The sequence below is a fragment of the Stenella coeruleoalba genome, assembly GCF_951394435.1.
Source record: "Stenella coeruleoalba genome assembly, chromosome: 21".
Taxonomy (NCBI): Eukaryota; Metazoa; Chordata; class Mammalia; order Artiodactyla; family Delphinidae; genus Stenella; species Stenella coeruleoalba.
Genome location: NC_137167.1, coordinates 11,642,442 through 11,664,447, shown reverse-complemented (window position 1 = coordinate 11,664,447; position 22,006 = coordinate 11,642,442). Strand labels below are relative to the sequence as shown.

Genomic DNA, 22,006 nt, shown 5'->3' with positions numbered 1-22,006 from the left:
TATTTTTGGTCTGGATTTTCCTTTAATTTTTCCCCATTTTGACTTTTTAAATTTTGGTTTGAGTTGTCCTTTATTTTTTTCCCAATGAGTAACCTTGTTGTATTAGCTAACCCACAGGTGAAATGGGTTCTAGGTGAGAACTGGGGTCCTCCCACTTCCATCAACATGGTACCAGTACACTGACTAGTTGCTGACCATTTAGAACAGAGATTACTTCTCTGGAAGCCCAGGGACCTGTAGGAGATCAATGCTTAACCTCTGCAAAATTGTATACAAAACCATTCTCAAGTGTATGTTTAGAATTACTTTTCTTTGAGAAGTTGAATAGTCTTCAGTGAATTCTCAAAGGGTAACCTGACCGAAAAAAAAAGGTTGAGGGCCACTCCATTCAATACAGAGAGGACAGGTAACAGATATCCAGCCCTTGGATGTCTTTTCTTTGGCTTGTTTGTTGGGAATAGTTTTCCAACATTTAAAAGTCATGGGATTTCCCATAAAATAAATTGTCTGCTTGTCTGGAAAAATCAGATCTGGCAACAGGACCCTAATTCCTGCCTGAAACTGAGTAAGAACTGCCCCCTCGAGATGGGGCGTTGTACTCTCCAGGGCCAGAAAGTCTACCACTTCTCATCTTTCTACAGAGCTGCTTCAACTATCTGCAAGTTTGTATTACTCTCCTCATTCCTGTAAACATTTGAGGGGTGCTCTAGCCAGGGGCTTAAAGTTTTAAGTTCTCGAACCGGACTGTATAGTCCCAAATATTGGCTTTACTCTTTGTTATCCTGTCCCTTTGGGGGGTTTTGTAAAATCGCTGTGCCTCCAATATTTCAAGGGTAAAATGGATACAATAAGAGTACTTTCTTATAGGATTATTGAAAGGATTATAGGAGTTAATACATGTATTTAGAAGAATGTCCAAAACCCTTGATAAATACCATTAGTATTTCAGCTGCACTGAAAACTTTGACAAGATGACCTCAAATCTGTTGACCTATGGATCTCCCACTTTGCATTGTTCTTTAGAACAGCTCATTCATTCCTTTATCTAAAAATCTAGAATGTATTTGCATAGATTATGAGCTAAACTCATAGTTTTTTCTCACAACTTTTAAATTCTATGCTATAGAATCTACCCTTTGGTGGACTGCTTTTTAAATGGCCACATTATCATTCCAGGAGCATCTGTGTTTGTGTGTGTGTGTGTGTCCTAAATAGTGTCTGCTAAAGATACAATGAATATTTATTGAATCGAATAAGTAAGAGTATAGAAGATATTGGACTCTTAGCTAGGCTGAAATTGCTTAGTTCTGTACTGTCTTTGGTATGAGATTTTATCAAATCTTTGGAAACAAAAAGTCAAGTCAATTTACTGGAGTTCTCCTCCTCTAATTCCTTCCTTCTTTTCATTTTCTCTATTATAAAAGAAGTAATTACATTTTAGTAGAATGTTCTTGAAAGCACTTGAGTTCCCTGCATACAAATGGCCCAGGAACCTGGAAAATAAATCCTACTCATCTCTCACACACTTGGGGGCTGAGTTTGTCCAGAGTGTTTTGTACCACATCAGATGCAGCAAGGGTTGGCTAAAAATGCTGAGCTGGGATGGATGAAGGCTAGGTACCCACTCAGATAAGTGCATGACACTTACAATAGTTTCATGATCACAACGACTGAAAATAATGTAATAATTGCAGCAGGTTCTTGGACCATCACTGAAGCCCTCGTTGCTTATTTCTTTTCCTCAGTTCTAGTTTCTAAGTTTATTGCTAGGGTTTGATGCATGCGTATGTGTTAGTTTTTGAAACAGAATTTGAAGCTTGAGTGAAAGGCATTGCCCTTGTTCGCATTGATTTCCATTATTCCAGCTTCCATTTTTCTCCTCGCTTGGCTTGTGAGTGGTAGTAGAGCCAGGCTGCCAGTGGCGTGTCTGCCTGGGGTTTCAGAGCCTCATCTCCACAGAGACGCTTGGTTTAGCCAACTGGGTGGAAAGATCCAAAGGTTTAGACATAACCAAATTCAACCAAAGCCTCAATCTTTCCTTCTCCTCTGTTCTTTGTTCCATCTAATGGCTGGCTTGGAAAATATAAAAAGAGACTCTCCAGAAAAAGGATTAAAAAATAACAAAGGGGAACAAGTTGCTTTCTTGTTTTCTGGGATACTTACACCAGAACCTACTAAGTATCTGCATCTAATTTTTTGTTCTCTATTAGGATGAATGCCATCCTTATGTGCTTAAAATATTTTTTCAAAACAAACAGATATACATATGAACAAATAAGAGTTATATTTCCCGTAAATACATATGAACACGATTCCAGTGAATCCTGAATCTAAGTTTTTGTTCCCCAAGTCTGATGCTCAGTTTAGAACATGTGACTTTTTCTATAATGCTTGCAGGGCTGCCGTAAGTGGTCATGCTGTATGTGTACTGAACAGAGTACCCAGTCAAGGGCTGAAATCAACTAGCGCTCCTTTTATTAAGTATTAGCTCCAAGCACGGGTCTGTGTCTACCCTAGAGGACATGCCTTTTCCGATTCTCATAGAGAGAAGGTACACAAATGACAGCATCGCCTGACTTGAGAACATGAATGGTCTTTAACGTCATGAATGCTGTCTCCCATGCATGGTGTTCGGGTGTTTATTATCTTTAACAATATTGGGAATACAGGCAGTTGTTGGCTTTTCCAATGCCCTGTCTGCCCTAAAATTCAATTAATTCCATACAGGCTTTGGAAAGTGGGTGCAGAATTTCTGGTCTTTGGGGTTTTTTGGGAAGGGGTACAAATCATAAGGTAGCAAACACCGTTTTAGTGACTGTAGTTTTATAGGGGTCAATACATGGTAGCCCAGGTCTAATGAAAACCTCACGTTGGCTCAGAGTCTAAACACCTAGCAATTTTAGGTGCATATCAAGAACATGGGAGTAGCAGGAAATCTATCTGCGCTGTTCCTCTGGAGCAGAGTGCAAAGTCAGAACTTGAAGTTGTTCACCAGGACATTTGTGTAGGAGAGGGAATCTCTAACTCTACGGGGACTGTTTCTCAGTGGTTCCTTTCAGTATATATCACTGATGATCTCCTAGTAGACCTTTTGAAAAGTGTAAAATGTTTATTAATTGGAACCGAAGCATAATTTCCTACTGACTAGTTTTGATGGTTTCACTTCCCTTAGGGAAAAAGATAGACCTTGACAAAAGAGGATTAATCACATTGATAGGTTTCAAAGTATATCCTGGAGTCAAGTTTGGTCTCCTGTGTCCTCCTTATCTACATAAAATAGTGTTCAGAATGATAAACCCAAGGCACATTAAAGATACCTAATCAATGAAAATTTTTTCAGTTCTCTTCCTTACGTTGTATTTACTGTCAGCAATACAGACCTATAAATGTTAGATTTTCCCCAAAGAAAATTGCCACAAAAGATTTGAAACTTTTAATTAGTCAGGAAATTACCCATTCCTTGAACCTTAATTGTTTGATGTCACTAGCAAAGGCCTGGTGAAAGCATGTTTAAGCTTCATGATTTAGTGGAAAAAAATTTCTTGTTAATCTTACCCACCATACCTTTGTTTTCTGAAAACAGTATCATTTGTTGCTTCTTTCACCAATTAGTGGGAAGAAGCTTTTAAGTTGTGTAGAATAACTTTTAATTCTTCAAAAAGCTGACTGAGAAAAGGACAGCATGAAAACACGTGGCAAAGAAAGGGGTGGGAATAGGAGACTGAGAGATTATCATGAGGATTTAGTAAGAGAATTACACGCCTCTTGAGATGTGTGGTGCATATAGAAGCAGTAAACATTAATTTCCTTCTCTCCCTCTACACTTTACCTCTGGACTCCTCCTTGCATTCTCTGCCAAGCATTTTGGCCAGAGCATAGTGGGTGGGCCAGACTGATTGGTTGGTCCCCAAAGAAAGGAAACCTATGGTCTCATGGGTCCCGGAGTCCAGCCAACTCCAGCCACTGCTGTCTCTTTTAGAACATGCCCATTGCAATCCTTGCAGAAGTGCCCCTGAGTACATTACTGTCTTGGGTGAGAAATGTCTGTGTGTATAGGGGGAAGGGTCTACACTGGGGAGGAGGGTGTCATGAAAGAAGTAGAGTTGGGGCATTGGTGACCTACCTTTATTCCATATCTGTTGTGCTGAATTTAAATCTCATTTGAGGAAGTAACTAAATTGTGTAGAAGAGTGTAGAGTGCTTGGCAGGATGTGTACTGTATTGTGAGATAAGTGGAGTTTCCCTTAGATGTAGTCTTACAGCTCACCTGTCTGTGACTAGCTCTTCCCACATCAGCACTAACCTGTGCTATCAGCTTCATTTCTTTGGGGCTCTGAAGGTGGGCAATTTGTTAAGTCGCTCCACACTGCCGCTGGTTTTGATATGTTTATTATCATAACAAGGAATGTTTTGTATTTTAAAAAGAGAATTTTAGATGTATAGTATTTTAGCCCCAAGGTATCCATTTCTTGATAGTTTTCAGTGGCAAGACCCGGAAGAAGAGAACGTTTAGTTTGGGAGGACTTTCAGAGTTGTCTCTTAAACATCATCCCACTTGGCTGTTAAAGGAGTCCAGCACCTGGGTAATTTCTTCTTAACCCTCTGGAGTAGGGCTAGGACCAAAGATGTGCTGTCTGTGAAGAGTTTGGACTTTTGTTTTACTTTTTGTCTTTTTGAGAGATAATGCTTTAAAATCATAAATTTAGCAAAACAAGCATTGGGCCAATGGGAAAACAATGTCCTCTCCAGCTTCCCTACTCTAGCTGTGTGAGATCATGTGAGTTATTTAACCTCTCTGAATCTTCATCACCTGTTCTATTTTTAAATGGACATATTAAAAGAAAAATTTTAAAAGAGCATTGGTACCCAGAATTGGCAAAGACAGACTGATAAATGATAGGCACTCTCCTGTTTTGTTGATGTGAGCTTCCACTGGTGCAGCTTTTATGAAGGACAGTTTGACAGTGTGTATCAAAATGTTTGTTCTGCTACCCTTTGGCCGTGAAATTTCCCCTTCCTAGAATTTCTCCTGAGAAGATAATTGAATAAGTGTAAAACCAAATGTCTTTATAAAGATATTCAATGCAACCTTACTGAAAATCATGAAAAAAGTTGGAAACAATGTAAGTGTTTGTCAATATAAGAATAGCTACCTGAGGGACATCCCTGGCATTCCAGTGGTTAAGACTTCATTCACCTTCCAATGCAGGGTGAGGGTTCGATTCGTGGTCACAGAACTAAGTTCCCACATGCCTTGTGGCCAAAAAACCAAAACATAAAACAAGCAATATTGTAGCAAATTCAATAAAGACTTAAAAAAAAATGGTCCACATCAAAAAACAGTCTTAAAAAAAACAACAGTAGCTAACTGAATTATATATAAAAACTATAAACATCATGAAATACTATGTGGTCATTAAAAGTGATAATGTACAGGTATATTGATTGGCATGGACAATTAATCCTAGCATATTAACAAGTAAAAAGACAGTATCACAGAATGGGCGTGCTCCATCCTAAATAAATGCCCCAACAACCAGTCCTTTTTTATAGGCAGAACCCACAAATTATCTCTGTCCCCTAATCTTTCTCATCTTCCATATCTAATCCATCATGAAGCCTTTTAACTCCAAATGTCTTTCAAACCGTCCACTTCCCTCCAACTCCACCATCCCCCCATCTCAGCTTGGTGTTCAGTTAATGCTTGGGAAGTGAATGCTGAGTATGGTCCCATTTGTGACACGGCACATCTATTACACATGTGTGTGAAGAAACAGGTGCCTGGAGGGGTGTTCACCAAACTGCTGGCTGTGGTTTCCTGTTAGGTGGTGGAACTCAGCATTATTTTTACCTTTTTGTTTGAATTTTCCTGTGTTGTTTGAAAAATTAAAAAATAATAATGTATCATCTACTGCCTTAGCCAACCCCCGAAAAAACTATTACGAAACAGGAACAATAACCATTAGCTTACCATTCTCTCTGGATAAACATAATGTTCAAATACACTAGTACATGTGAAAGTTTTTATAATATGAAAACAAAGTTACTAATATGGTTACTGTGAGCCATCATAATGATAATAATAAATTTTTTTAAACTGCAGATGCTAAAATTTCTTGAATACCTGTGCCTAGTGTTTTAGGCGTATTAACTCATTAAGCCTGTGATACTATTAATATTCCCATTTTTAGAGGTGAGGAAACTGAGGCCGAGCCAGATTAAATAATTAACCCTGGCAGACCCAGCTGGGAGAGTAGAGCCAGGATTTGAACCAGACACAGTTAAGCCCCAGGGTCTGAGTACTAACCACTGTGCCATAATCATATCACATTGAAGACGCAGCAGAGGTAGAACTTATCTCCAGTGTATCAGACTCTCCCCACTCTGAAGCCCTTCAAGGGAGTTTCATACACTTTACCACCTCTGTTAATTTAGAAAGACTTTCAGGCACTGCTGACCGATTTGGGGAGTAAGGCCAAGCCACGTGACCACTGCTGGACGTACTTTCATAGATTACACATTTAAATATTAGAGGCAGATGACATGGGGAAGAAAGGAGAAACTAATATTCGGGGCATGTTAGTTTTTATCCGCAGGATACTATGTAGATACCATTGCGTTGAATCTTCACAACACGGCAGAAGGTGGTATTATTTTCGGTTTGCAATCCCTGATAAGGTAACTGAGATGTGGATTTATGATGTAATTTGCCCAGGTCTTCACAGGTATTAAGTTGGAGAGGAGGAGGCCCGTCAAGACTCCCAGTTTCACTCTGTCCACCTCTGTTGTTCTCCACTTGGGAAGCTGTCACCCAGGGGCTGTGTGTCTTAGCAAAGTTATTAAGAGGAAAGACTTTGAGAAGATCAATATTTGGGGGCTGGAAACCTGATCCTTGAGTTTACTAGTTGTGTAGATTGAGGCAGGTTAGCATCCCGAGCCTCCGTTTTCTCATCCTCAAAGTGGGAATAATAAAAATATCCCTGCTTCTCAAGGAGAGAATCTTAGTTACTCTGTGTCTTCAATTACTCTTGCAAAAGCGTGTATAAGCCCATACAAAGGATTACAAAGATGTCAATAAGGCTGAGCTTTTAAGAACCCTGGACTGGACATTTCTCAAAACTTGACCACCTATTTTATACCTAATTTCCGAAGTGATCATAAGTGCAGGCTTATTATAATACGTTCTCTCTATGTGAAATTTCTTTTCTATCTTAGTTGGTCTCTTCCTTGTCTTCTCGATAAAGCACGCACACTGTGGTGTCTAGGCCTTGGCTCCTGGGTGCCTTCTGGCTGGGAAAGCCTTCCCCTCCCTCAGGAACTGAATCAGCTTCCATGGACAACCTCCCTAATCACTTAGGTCTGAAGCGGTGTCCTTCTGTTATCAATGTCCATAACACTGAACAGGCCATTTAATATAAGTTCCCTTGGAGGTTATATATTTTGTTATGGATTTACGTGTTTTCTTTAAAAATAGCTTACTAAGTCATTGAGGCAAGAACATGCTTTTTCATCCCCAGAGAGGATAGCACAGGAGACACTCAGTACATAGTTGTTGATTGTTTTGATTTTAGAGAAAAAGGCAAAAGAATAGGATAAGATGGCAGCAACTTCATAGAATTATCTCAAGTCCAATAAAAAAGTAAAATGGTTTCCTGACCTTGGTTGCAATAGATGAAACTTTCCTTCCCCAGATCTCAGGGTCCCAATTTGGAAAATGGAGTTTGACCATATCTTTTGTCTACCAGGTTTGACGTAAAAAAACCTGATGAATGGTTGTAAGCTCTTTGGAAACATAAAATGGAAGGGGAATACTAAGTAAAAGGACTGATCGATACAGAGTTCAGCTTTAAAATTCTTTCATCTGCTAAAGCTGGTTTTCTTGGCAGTACCAGCAAGATCTGGAATTTTTTTTAAAAAATCATTCTTATAAATGTATTGATTGAATGTATTAAGATGCTTTATTACCATATCCATTTTCTTATAAGAAGCCATCCTTATATGTCAAATATAAGCCTCAAAAGACAATCAAATAAATGAAAATAATGCAAAGCAACTGAGGTTACACAGCATTACAGACTGCATTTTGTTCGTTTTATGTACATGAAAGAAAAGAACAAAGGGGTTGAAAGCCTTCGAGAATAATAAATGCCACATTCAGTGGAGAAGACACATTTTAATTTGCAAACATCTCCACTGAGAGTGTGGCAGAATGAAAAAGAACCCTGTCCTGTAGGTACCTTAGTATCTCACTGCCTTTGAAGCTCTAAGGGGACTAGATCTTCAGTTTCCTCCCCTATGCAGGTAATAGAGAAAAGTGTGAATAAAGAAGTGTTCCATTCCCATATTTATTGCAAAGCATTCTCTATCCTGTTTCCTGATGTGCAAAAGCCAAGTTATAAATTTTTAGTGTACTTTTAAGATTCCACTGTTTGTCAACCTACTGTCAACATTTGCATCAACAAAGATGGGATATGAGGTGTTATCTTTGTCATCTTTTCAGCTATAAACTGGAATATGGCCAGAAAAAAAGAAAAAAATTAGATTGGGGATTTCTTAGGAAGAGATGTAATAGCTAAGTACCTTATAGATATGAAAATGAAGTACCTTATATGAAATGGAGTACCTTATAGATAAGAGGCAAGACAACTGGTGAAGGAAAAAAAAATGTACCTAATAGGAGCTGCCCAGGATCCAGGTATCAAGGAGAAAAACGGCATATTCATAGCCCAGAGAGATTTCTAAGAATTAGAGATTGGGGTATATTATTTCTTGACATGTCTGGAGGCTCCCTGGATGGAAATCCTAGAATGTATCTTAGAGAAAGCAAAAAGGCCTCAACAGGGAAGCTAAGAATCAGGCTGTCATTTGGACTAAAATAAAACCCATAGATATAAATGAAGCAGCATGAAATAAAATAACTTCCCAGGTAAAAGGGCTATCAGTACACGATTCTTCAAGTCAAAAGAAGGTTTGGATCAGGAAGGCAAGTCTGGGGTTGAGGGAATGGGAGGTAGGGTCAGGTATAGTTTAGAGCTGTATTGAAGTCAGGCCAGGGGAAGGCACTAGAGCCCCGGAAATGAGAGCCTAGGAAGCGTGACTTCAAAGGAGAATGTGCGTGGTGGACAGGAGGACCCCTGAGGATCAGAAACCTGAGTGTCAATACTTGCTGGGGAAGTGGGCAAGAAATGAAAAGGAGAGAGCCAGGTGAAGCAGCTGGAATCAGGAACCTGGGCAGGAGGACCTGGCAGCAGCCAGTATGAGCTGGAAAAGCAGGAGGATATTTGAAGCCAGACGTACTTCTCAGGCCCCAGACTTTAATATTCCTCCTGTGGGGACCAGCGCCTTTGGGTGACGTTCACAGAATTTCAGTGTTGGCCAGGATTTCAGAGATCATTCGTGAAGTCCCCTCTATAGGCACCAAGCCTTCTGCAGTATTTCCATTGAGGGAGGGGAACACTTAAAGGAAGTAGGGAAGAGGGGAGAGAAATGGATACTTCTAACCCAATCTATAAATGCCTTATCAGTGAGCTAGGCCCCATGAAGCTAAATTTAAAAATAAGACTCTAATTATTTGTAAGTCAGCCATTTATTTTGTATCCAGAGAACTCCACAGCTACATTCAAATAACATTTTGCACCCTAACAATCTTAGTTGTTCATGTAGTGTTCAGACATTCCATCAGAGACAAACATTGCTTACAAAGTAGAAAGGAAATGCTATTTTTTCAAAGTCATGTTTTTTTTTCTATGGACATAGATCTTCACTTCGGGTGTTGGTGATGGAGGCTTACAAGCTGTAGGGGACACTGGTGGCCCTGATATCTAAAGAAACCCCGGTGACTTTATCACATATTCCAAGCTTAACTTTTAATTTTAAAAATAAATGAATGGATAAAAGAAACGTGTTGGAAAAAGACACAAAACCCTAGTTTTAGTCATGTGTGGGTACTCTATTTTAAGGATGTCTAATTCATACTCATAACTCAGATAATGTAGGGGGTGATCAATGAATATGAGATAATTTCCCATAAGATTCCTTTAAATAGTAAACTGCTTTGCTGCCTGTAATCCACACATCAATTTATGCAGAACTATTTCCGGTAATATAGTTCATCTCCAATTTATGAGAAAATACTATGTTTCAAAGCAGATTTTAAGTGAGTTTTTTGGAATCCAGAAGCAATTGTCCCAAAGAATGAATTTGAACCCAGTTAAGTCCACAGGTCAGCCCCCCAAAAAACACACACTTTGCACTAATTAATCTGTGAGGCAAGTTTGCTTATCCACTTTTATTCCTCTTTTTTTTTTTCCTGCCTTGCCGTGCATCTTGTGGGATCTTAGTTCCCCAACCAGTGATTGAACCCGGGCCACCGCAATTAAAGCACCAAGTCCTGGGCTTCCCTGGTGGTGCAGTGGTTGAGAGTCCGCCTGCCGATGCAGGGGACACGGATTCATGCCCCGGTCCGGGAAGATCCCACATGCCGCGGAGTGGCTGGGCCCGTGAGCCATGGGCGCTGAGCCTGCACGTCCGGAGCCTGTGCTCCGCAACGGGAGAGGCCACAACAGTGAGAGGCCCGCGTACCGCAAGAAAAAAAAAGCACCAAGTCCTAACCACTGGACTGCTAGGGAATTCCCACTTATCTACTTTTAGATCAAAAGAACTTTTAAGCAGGTAAAAAGCTATGACCACCCCATCTAAATAAATTCACCTGCTATACACTTGCACACAAAAATTGATGTTCAATTTGAAGAGGTAAAAGAACCCATTCAAATTTGCCCAAAGGTAGAGAATAATCATATTCAATAATTCTTTGGGAAAAGGTATATGTATTTTGGTTTCAGGTACTTACTAGGAGAAGGGGATTCTCCATCCGCCGTGTGGCTAAATGTGAGAGCCAGGGGTTTCCCATAATCTAAAAGTTCAGTAGAATCTATGGTGTGGCAAAAGTGCTTTTTGTACGTTCTTAGTTCCAAGGAGGACCAGCATGCTTTCTAACCAAATGCCTCAACAGATTGCTTTTTTCCCCCCCTCAATTTTTTATTTTACTTATTTTATTTTTTAACATCTTTATTGGAGTATAATTGCTTTACGGTGGTGTGTTAGTTTCTGCTTTATAACAAAGTGAATCAACTATACATATATCCCCGTATCTTCTCCCTCTTGCGTCTCCCTCCCACCCTCCCTATCCCACCCTTCTAGGTGGTCACAAAGCACCGAGCTGATCTCCCTGTGCTATGCAGCTGCTTCCCACTAGCTATCTATTTTACATTTGGTAGTGTATATATGTCCATGCCACTCTCTCACTTTGTCCCAGCTTACCCTTCCCCCTGCCCGTATCCTCAAGTCCATTCTCTACGTCTGCATCTTTATTCCTGTCTTGCCACTAGGTTCTTCTGACCATTTCTTTTCTTTTTTTCTTTTTTTTTTTTTAGATTCCGTATATATGTGTTAGCATATGGTGTTTGTTTTTCTCTTTCTGACTTACTTCATTCAGTATGACAGACTCTAGGTCCATCCACCTCACTACAAATAACTCAGTTTCATTCCTTTTTGGCTTATGGCTGAGTAATATTCCATTGTATATATGTGCCACATCTTCTTTATCCATTCATCTGTTGATGGACACTTAGGTTGCTTCCATGTCCTGCCTATTGTAAATAGAGCTGCAATGAACATTCTGGTACATGACTCTTTTTGAATTATGGTTTTCTCAGGGTATATGTCCAGTAGTGGGATTGCTGGGTCGTATGGTAGTTCTATTTGTAGTTTTTTAAGGAACGTCCATACTGTTCTCCATAGTGGCTGTATCAATTTACATTCCCACCAAGAGTGCAAGAGGGTTCCCTTTTCTCCACAACCTCTCCAGCATTTATTGTTTGTAGATTTTTTGATGATGGCCATTCTGACTGGTGTGAGATGATATCTCATTGTAGTTTTGATTTGCATTTCTCTAATGATTAATGATGTTGAGCATTCTTTCATGTGTCTGTTAGCAATCTGTATATCTTCTTTGGAGAAATGTCTATTTAGGTCTTCTGCCCATTTTTGGATTGGGTTGTTTGTTTTTTTGATATTGAGCTGCATGAGTTGCTTGTATGTTTTGGAGATTAATACTTTGTCAGTTGCTTCATTTGCAAATATTTTCTCCCATTCTGAGGGTTGTCTTTTTGTCTTGTTTATGGTTTCCTTTGCTGTGCAAAAGCTTTGAAGCTTCATTAGGTCCCATTTGTTTATTTTTGTTTTTATTTCCATTTCTTAGGAGGTGGGTCAAAAAGGATCTTGCTGTGATTTATGTCATAGAGTGTTCTGCCTATGTTTTTCTCTAAGAGTTTGATGGTGTCTGGCCTTACATTTAGGTCTTTAATCCATTTTGAGTTTATTTTTGTGTATGGTGTTAGGGAGTGTTCTAATTTCATTCTTTTACATGTAGCTGTCCAGTTTTCCCAGCACCACTTATTGAAGAGGCTGTCTTTTCTCCACTGTATATTCTTGCTTCCTTTATCAAAGATAAGGTGACCATATGTGCGTGGGTTTATCTCTGGGCTTTCTATCCTGTTCCATTGATCTATATTTCTGTTTCTGTGCCAGTCCCATACTGTCTTGATTACTATAGCTTTGTAGTATAGTCTGAAGTCAGGGAGCCTGATTCCTCCAGCTCCGTTTTTCTTTCTCAAGATTGCTTTGGCTATTCAGGGTCTTTTGTGTTTCCATACAAATTGTGAAATTTTTTGTTCTAGTTCTGTGAAAAATGCCACTGGTAGTTTGATAGGGATTGCATTGAATCTGTAGATTGCTTTGGGTAATAGAGTAATTTTCACAGTGTTGATTCTACCAATCCAAGAATATGGTATGTCTCTCCATCTGTTTGTATCATCTTTAAGTTCTTTCATCAGTGTCTTCAGCCGATTGCTTTTAAACTAGTTTTTCCCTTCATTGTCCACCAGGAAAGAACTTTCTACCCTTCAGAATAAATGAATAAATCTGTTAGCAACAGTGAGAAACCAGTGAAGTATGAACAGTCTCTGGTACTTTCTGTTTTGTCTTTTCTTAGATTCCGTGGTAAAATGGAGAAAGTTCAGAGAAATTCCAACACTGACTACATGAAGCTTTAAAGTAAGACTCAAGTGAGGCTGGACAATTAAGGGGTTTCTTCCAAGTGGGTCAGAGGTCTAGGCAGAAGTGATGTATGAGGTTTAGAAGGAAAGGGACACGAAGTGGGTGGGGTTGGGGGACATTGCCGGGACAAGCCAGCTCTGGAAGCAGAGGAAGAAGAAACAACCCGAGGGTGACTATATCCTTTATGTTTTCCCTCTCCCCTCACTACTGACAGCCTTCCCTTCACGATTTGCCATAGACTGACTCTTTGATAAAGAAAAGGATGACGAAATCTAGAAAAGAAGGAGAGAAAGAAAAGAAGTAGATACCAGGTTGTACTGTTGAGGAAGAGAGTGAGAGAAATACAAATTCTTGGCTCCGTGGTCTACCAGCTGCCATTACTACTCGTAATTTTAGGTGTGCAGAGACAGTATTTGTTGGGTATTTGTAGCCAAGCAGCAACTCCCTGACATTCTCTCATCAATAGCAAAATATTGCATACCGCTTGTTTTGTAAGTCAAGAAACCCAGTGAAAACCTCTAAAAGAATCTTCCTTGGATCTGAATTCACATACATTTCTGACTTCTCAGAGAGCCTTAAGGTTGGAAAGCTTCAGAATCCATGGTACACTAAGGAAGAAAGTGATAGCAGTATTCTTCAGCGGATATGAAAAAACATCTAAGAGAACACCAGAACCAGAAGACCATGGGTGGTCTGAAGAGTAGGATGGGAGAACATAGTAACCGTTTAGTTCTAGGGATCAAACAACCACCCTGGCTGCAGAGCTTCCTTCCAAGGCAGCATGATATACATGATGTGCTTCAATCCAGGTGTTGGGACCAAGTCCTACTAAACATGTGCTTTTGTGCAAACAGCAAGCATGTTCTTTGGTGAAGCTTTGCTCACCTGAAACACTTCTCTCATTCTCTGTTGGCTGCTTCATCTTTTGGATGAGGAGAATGGACGCGTGCGTAATTTAGACTGCTCAGTCAGCAAACAGTGGAAGAATCGAGACTTCCAAGTGGGTAAGCTAGCTCGGAACCAAAGCCCTATCTCTAGACCGTACCGAGGAAAGTCAGCGCAATGTTGCCACCTTTCTCTCTCTCCTTCCCTCCTCTTCCTCCACTTCAATGTTCCCCTCCCCCTCCTTCTCCCTTCCTTGCCCTCCCATTTCTTCTTCCAGTGGTAGATTAGTAATACCTGGGGGTATTCATAATCTTCCTGCTTTCCTCCTTCCCCACTCCCATGTTGACTTCTGTCCTCCCTCCCTCCCTCCCTCCCTCTCTCTTCCTTCCCTCCTTCCTTCCTTCCTCTCTTTGCAAGGTCTTCTTACCAGTTTCCACCCATTTTCTTATGTAAAGCACTTTTGAATTCTAGCCATCTGTGAATACAAGGCAGTGAAAAATATTGAAGTCACATCAAATTCCACTTGCTCTGCCAGTTAAAAATACAGATGCTTCCTGTTTTATGCTTTCCTCTCACTTTCTCTGGAGTTTAAACATGAAAATATGTTCAATGATAAAAACCAGCACATATTCCCTTTCACCAGGAAACATATTGCAAACAATGAAAGGTAGAGTTATTTTCCCAAGTCCAGCGGGGTATTAAGATGTTGGAAGAATCATACATAGAACCATAATTTCATAGAAGAAGAACATAATTATTCACAACGATTGCATTTTATAGGTGAAGAAATTGAGATCACAGGGAGTTGTAATTGTTCTCATATGTGGTCCTCATGGACTTGCCAAAGTTCACATCCGCCTACGTTTTCACCTAGCATAGCTGGGCCTCAATTGCTCCATGATGCTTTTTTGCTATCCACCGCTTTCAAATAGGATTCTTTCGCTACTGGGAGAGGCCAAATGCTTGAGCAATGAAGCGTTAGCTTGAAACTCAGTTTATGTGCTGGAGTGAGAAAAGCAGTGCAGGACTGAGAGTCAAGACAACTGGGTTCTAGTTACACCTATGTTGCTACCTATCAAACCTTGACAAAAATTTGTACTCTTGGCCCACGAAGGGGCTAGGTCAAATGATCTCTAAATTTCCTTCCAGCTCTTTGAAACTTGATTATTTTTTTCTCCCTTTACTTTTCTGCTGACTCAAGAATATATGACATTGACCACATTATTAACTGCTGTAAATCTCCATTTTTCCAAGTGCAAAGGGAGGGGAACACATTCCCATATTTTTCTAGCTTATACCTACAGTATGATCTTGAATTAAATGGACTGTTTTTAGAAATCACATTAAGTCTTTTATATCTATAGATATTCTAGCTTTAGCGACTTATTAAATAAGACAGTGGTCATACCACTGGGCAGTATCCTTTGCTGTAAAAACACTGTACTGACCACGATTCTCACCCCTCTTGGCTTCTTCCACATCTTCTTATATAAGCTGTTATAACCCTTGTAGTACTATGGTATAGCACATAGTATGTCACTGTGTTCTCCCCCTCCTGTCATATCTGGTCCTATCCTAGCATTTCCTATCTCAGTGACTAGCTTCTCACCCATTTTAGATAGATACTTTCTCACTGTATATTTCTTATTTCCTTATATCCAATGATTCACCAAGGCCTTATTGATCTTATCTCCCCCACGTCGTTCAAATTCATCCACTTCTCCTTCTTTCTCCCACTATGTCCTGGTCCACTGCCCAAACCCCCCAATGGCTTTTCACTACTACTTTTTTTTTTATAATATTCAGTTGCACATGTTTTTATTGGAAAGAATTCAGGTTTTTCATTTCATCACTAGACTGCTGTACGGAAAAAAAATTTTGTTGAGTGAAGAGTTTATAACTGTGTTATAAAGTTATATATGCATGAGCTATGTTTTTTTCCTCTATTTTTAAAAAATGTAGTTGATTTACAAAGTTGTGTTCGTTTCAGGTGTTCAGCAAAGTGATTCATTTATATATATAAAAAACATAATGCTATAACGTATATATTTTTCAGGCTTTTCCATTATAGGTTATTATAAGATATTGAATGTAGTTCCCTGTGCTCTACAGAAAGTCCTTGTTGTTTATCTACTTTATATATAGTAGTGTGTATCTGTTAATCCCAAACTTTACGACTCTTGATATGAAGATTGGGATCCTTACCAGAACTTCCCCGGCAGGCAGTTCCTGGCCCTTGCCTCTGTTCCCAGTCTCCTACTGTATCCGCCTAACCCACTGTTGCCTCCTTAGGTCCCCTTCCTTGCCATCCTCTCTTTGGAGACAGGCTTTGCTGTTCCCTGTGGTTATAAAGTGCCCCCTAGCAGTCATCTAGTTAACTCTTACTCGTCTACATTCACATTAATGACCCTGTCCTCAGGGAAGCCTTCTCTCACTTCCCTAAGTCAGTTCCCTCTGTTATTTGTCCTCATGGCTCTCCATAGCCTTGTTTTTCTTGCAGTCATCACAGTTGCAGTTTTCCACTTGCTCCTGTGATGCTTTTAAAATTGTTTTTGGATACCTGCTCCCTCATTAGGTTGCAAGTTCCATGACGCCAGGTCTGTCTTCCTGTCACCATTGGAACTGCAGTGCCTAGCACAGTGTTTGGGGCATAACAGGTACACACTAAAATGTTGTTGGACAAATGAGTAAATTCATGAATGGAAAGAAAGAATAGAAGCTCCTGAGATCAAGGGCTATATCCTCACTTCTTCACATTCACGGTTGGAACCAACTATAGGAGGCCATTAATAAATTAGTGTTCAGAGAATGAAGCTGATGAACATTGAAGCACCCACTGGGCTGGGAAGTTCAGAAGTTTTGTTTAAAGTGCTAAGATGCAGAGTTACTAATGTTTTAAAGGAGCAACACTCTTAAATATAAAATAACTGTTCATCAATATAGCCTCTAACCAAGCCTCAGTATACTGCAAAACGAAGTATTTCAGATGTCAAGTTCGAACTCCCTTTCCTTATGTGTATAAAGAGAAATACCAAGACAAGCTTTAAGTGCTATAAATTCAAACAAGAGGGAAATCAGTAAAAACTGGAGTTACCAGGAAAAGCTCCCAAGAGGCTATGTTTGAACTGTGCTTTGAAAGTTAATTATAGTTTGAACAGGGGAGTGTGTGTGGCTTGTTTCTTTTCTTTCTTTTTTATCTTTTTCAAATTTTTCTCATTTATTTATTTCTTTATTTGGCTGTGTCAGGGCTTAGCTGCGTCATGCAGCATCTTCGTTGAGGTATGCGGGATCTTTCGTTGCGGCATGCGGACTTCTCTCTAGTTGTGGTGTGCAGGGTTTTCCTTCTCTAGTTGTTGGAGCCCTGGCACAGGCTCCAGGGTGCGTGGGCTCTGTAGTTTTCAGCGCACGGCTCTCTCGTTGAGGTGCATGAGCTTAGTAGTTGTGGCGCACGGGCTTAGTTGCCCTGCGGCATGTGGGATCTTAGTTCCCCGACCAGGGATGGAACCCGCGTCCCCTGCATTGGAAGGAGGATTCTATACCACTGGACCACCAGGGAAGCCCCTGGCTTGTTTCTTGAAGATCTGTCTACTTGATGACTGATCCCCACTTGCTCTTTCTCATACACTATCCGCCTGGCTCCCCCAAACTCTGTGTCCTGGGATGCTGGCATCAACAGACTCCCTTGCCCTCTGTCTTCAAGTTGGGTTTTCCCAAAGGGAGATTGTAGGGTGGAAGGAGAGAATCCTAGGCATTCATTTCCCCATGAATGCTCCTTACCTGGTCATGGTTGGCAGTAACTAATTCCTCTTCTGAAGGCCACAGCTCCTGTTGCATGCCCCCTTCTAACTTACAGCTACAGTTTCAGTGGGTTACCCGTTCAGACCTCGGGGTGTTAATGGCTTTCTGATGCTCTGATCCCCAGGGTACACTTAGACTCTGTATTTATTCATCGTGGGGATGTCATATGTTTCCTGCCAAAAATGAGCGAGTGGGATTAAAAAAAAAATTGGTAAAGAAACTGTCAGCCTGTCAATGGGAATTCTTCTCCAAGAAAATATAGTTGTATTTTTCTCCTCTTGTTTGTTCAGTTCAGATGATACACGTGCTTTACCTCAAAACAGATCACCGAGCAGGCGTCACTGGAAACTGATTTTCACAAGCTGACCAGCAGAATGAAACGTGTGTCCCTAAGTAAAACAGAATAAGATGGGCCAATAGACGATGGAACACCTGCTCCCCCCTCCCCTTTCCCCACCACATACACTTACTGCACTGAGTGGATCTTCAGAGAAGATAAGCCAGTAAGAGAGAAACCCCCATCTCTGCCCCCCTCCCTAGGTATCTACATAGAAACACTCCAGTTATTGCTAACATCATGGACTCAGGAAAGAGGAGACGTGAGAGGCCATCCCTGCTGGAATGGTTGGGAGCTAAGGGTGTGGGTAAGACGAGAGCACAATTCAAGTACTGAGGTTTGAGCCCAGAAAAAAGCTGCTCTGTCACATCCATCCTGACTGTGAAATCCATCCATCCAAGACATACCACCCTAGACAGACATTCACTCCTTCTGCAAAGGAGATGGGCAGGGGTCAGTGGTGCTTACCCATGGTCCAGAGGGAGCTGTTGTCACTTCATCTGCCATCATTCACACCTATTGAGAGGAGAACAATGGCCACTACACAGAAGCCTTCCTTGGGACCAACTTTTGAGTTGTATAAGCAGTAAAAGCAGCATTGATCTTCACTTATCAGCATTTTCATCAGTAGCAGCAAAACGAGTAGCTTAGCCAGCATTGTGTAGAACTATAAACTTTAACTTCTGAACTAGGTCGATTGGTTAAAAAAAAATTCAGCCTGTATGTGGCAATTGGGAATAGAATGATTTCCTCTAAAATTATTCCCAGTATTTTTAAAATAAATACCTGGTTGATGAAAAATATAGAATATGTGTGATAGTTAGGATAACTGAATACATTACATAAGGTCCTTTGCCAAAAAAAGCTTACATTATTACAATGGTTAGGAGGGAAATTAATCTGAGTAATCTTAATATAATAGTGCTAATAATCATAATGGAATGAATCACCCTGTATTGCAATTATGATTCAGTAATATATATTTTTGGAGATCAACTCTTTCATGATGTGTTGGAATGGAATGCAGTAACAGGAGAGCAGTGATTTCGGCTAACACCTTAAATATTCTGAAAAAAAGCTAGCACAACAGAAGAATCCATTTTCTCCACTGAATTATTAAATGCCCAAAGAAGTATCATGGGGCAGATAAAGAAGTATATGAGCCTGGAAATGTTAGATTGGCCTCTGATGGACAGAATTGTCAGTTGGTTAATGAAGCATGGCTTGTGTTGAACATGACAAGCTGGGTCAAGCATTTGAAGATGCTTTTGAAGTACTGAGGCAACATTCAACTGGTGATCTTCAGTACTCCTCAAATTACAAACATTGCCTGGCTTTCACCAACCACTGTTCTCATGTCAGAGGAAATTCCAGCAGCTATGGTGTGCTGCCCACAGAGGAACTGGTCTACAATTGGAGAACAGTAATATATTTGTATAGAACAGTGCCACGGACCTCTATTTTGAAGGAAATATTCATCAGTCTCTGCAGAACATCCCTGAAGACCAGCTGGTGCAACCTACTCGTCTCCAGCAAAAGGGAGGAAAAGGCAGGAAGAAGCTCCGACTGTTTCAATACCTTCATGAATCCCTGTGTAATCCCGAGATGGCATCTTGTATTCAGTGGATAGATCAAACCAAAGATATCTTTCGGTTTGTATCAAAAAACAAAGAAAAACTTGCCCAACTTTGGGGGAGAAGAAAAGGCAACCGGAAGACCATGACTTACCAGAAAACGGCCAGAGCACTGAGGAATTATGGAAGAACTGGGGAGTCATCAAAATCCGGAGAAAGTTAACTTACCAGTTCAGTGAGGCCATTCTCCAAAGACTGTCTCCATCTTATTTCTTGGAAGAAGAGACCTTCTACTCACAGTATGTTCAACCTGATCAAGGATATCTCAGTTTAAATAACTGAAATGCAAATTATAATTGTACATACGCCAATTACCATGATCTAAGTCACCCTGATTGCTAAATATACTCTTATATATCAAAATTTTCTGGCATCAGAAATCCCTACAAGTTTTAGGATTTTTCTCTGAAAGCAAATACTGAAAAACAAAACAAAACTCCCAAACTTCAGGGCTTCCCTGGTGGCGCAGTGGTTGGGGGTCCACCTGCCGATGCGGGGGGCGCGGGTTCGTGCCCCAGTCTGGGAGGATCCCACATGCTGCGGAGCGGCTGGGCCCGTGAGCCACGGCCGCTGAGCCTGCGCGTCCAGAGCCTGTGCTCCGCAATGGGAGAGGCCACAACAGTGAGAGGCCCGTGCAAAAAAAAAAACAACCCAAACTTCTTTATTGCTATCTTTTATGAAGTAGCATATAATCTATACTAACTTGGTGAAAAATTTTGCCAGTGAACAGCTTTAAAATGATCAAGTCCCATTTGAAAATATAGACTAAATGTCCTTTCTTTTACTATTGTCTGTGTAATACTTCCTTCTAGATTAATAATGCTAGTGGAGATACTCTGATGTACATATTGATTTAAACATTATTTTCCTGTCATACACTCAGACAAAAAAGTAATCACTCTAACACGTATCCAACAGCTTTAGCAACAAAAGAAAAATGATTGCCTGTGATAGTGTTCCTGCTAAATTACATTCATGGCTTTAAAAATTTCAGTGACTAAAACTAGAACTACCATATGATGCAGCAATTCCACTCCTGGGTATACATCCAAAGAAAATGAGAACACTAATTTGAAAAGATATATGCACCCCAATGTTCACAGCTGCATTTTTTTTTTTTTTTTTTGGCCACACCACACAGCTTGTGGGATGTCAGTTCCCCAACCAGGGATTGAACCCAGGCCTCTGCAGTGAAAGCGCAGAATCCTTACCACTAGACTACCAGGGAAATCCCATAGCAGCATTATTTATAATAGCCAAGATATGGAAGCAACCTAAGTGTCCACCAACAGATGAATGGATAAAGAAGATGTGGTAAATATACACAGAGGAGTACTACACAGCCATAAAAAAGAGTGAAATTTTGTCATTTGCAACAACATGGATGGACCTGGAGGGTATTATGCTTAGTGAAATAAGTCAGGGAGAGAAAGACAAATACAGTATGTTATCATTTATATGTGGAATCTAAAAATTGAAACAAATGAATATAACAAAATAGAAACAGACTTAAAGGTATAGAGAACAAATTAGTTACCAGTGGGGGGAAGGAAGGAGGGAGGGGGCAAGATAGGGGTGGAGGATTAAAAGGTACAGACTACTATGTATAAAATAAATAAGACACAAGGGTGTAATGTACAGCACAGGGAATATAGCCAATATTTTATAATAGCTTTGAATAGAGTATAATCTAGAAAAACACTGAATCACTATGTAGCACACCTAAAACTAATATAATACTGTACATCTGAAACTAATATTGTAAATCAACTATATTTCTATAAAATAAATAAATAAAAATTAAGAAGTACAAACTTAAAAAAAAAAAAAAGAAGTATAAGGAAGAGTGTATGTTTCTTCTCCTAGGAGGCATCTTGTGGAAGCCAAGTTGGAGAGAGAGTGGGATAAGGAAGGGTGGGCTGGAAGAATTCTCAAGGCAAAGACAGATACCCACAGAATGTGTTATTCGGGCCTCGGCTTCCATGGGCAAGCTGGATTCACTCTAAGGGACTAAGAATATGACCAATTCAAATATGCAGTTGAAGGGTAATAAAGATACAGCTAATGTTTGCTGAGCACTTGCTGTATGACCAGGAAGTGTGCTAAGGCTTCCCCAGAGATAATTCACTCTCACAGCCACTCATGAGACAAATCATTATTTTTATCCTCATTCTTCAGATGAGGAAACTGAGTCAGTGGTATGAGGAAACTGAGTCAGTGGTGTTAGGAAACATGC

General features: G+C 40.2%; 1 protein-coding gene and 1 pseudogene across 2 annotated transcripts in view; both read left to right on the top strand.

Annotated features, from left to right (window-relative positions):
• NRG1 (neuregulin 1) overlaps window positions 1-22,006 on the top strand; it is a gene marked incomplete at its 3' end in the record, with an annotated part of 1,011,332 nt that overhangs the window by 451,778 nt on the left and 537,548 nt on the right. The window lies entirely within an intron of this gene.
• LOC307179752 (transcription factor Spi-C-like) lies at window positions 19,356-20,112 on the top strand (annotated as a pseudogene). Its single transcript has one exon. The product of its transcript is annotated as a transcription factor Spi-C-like (transcript).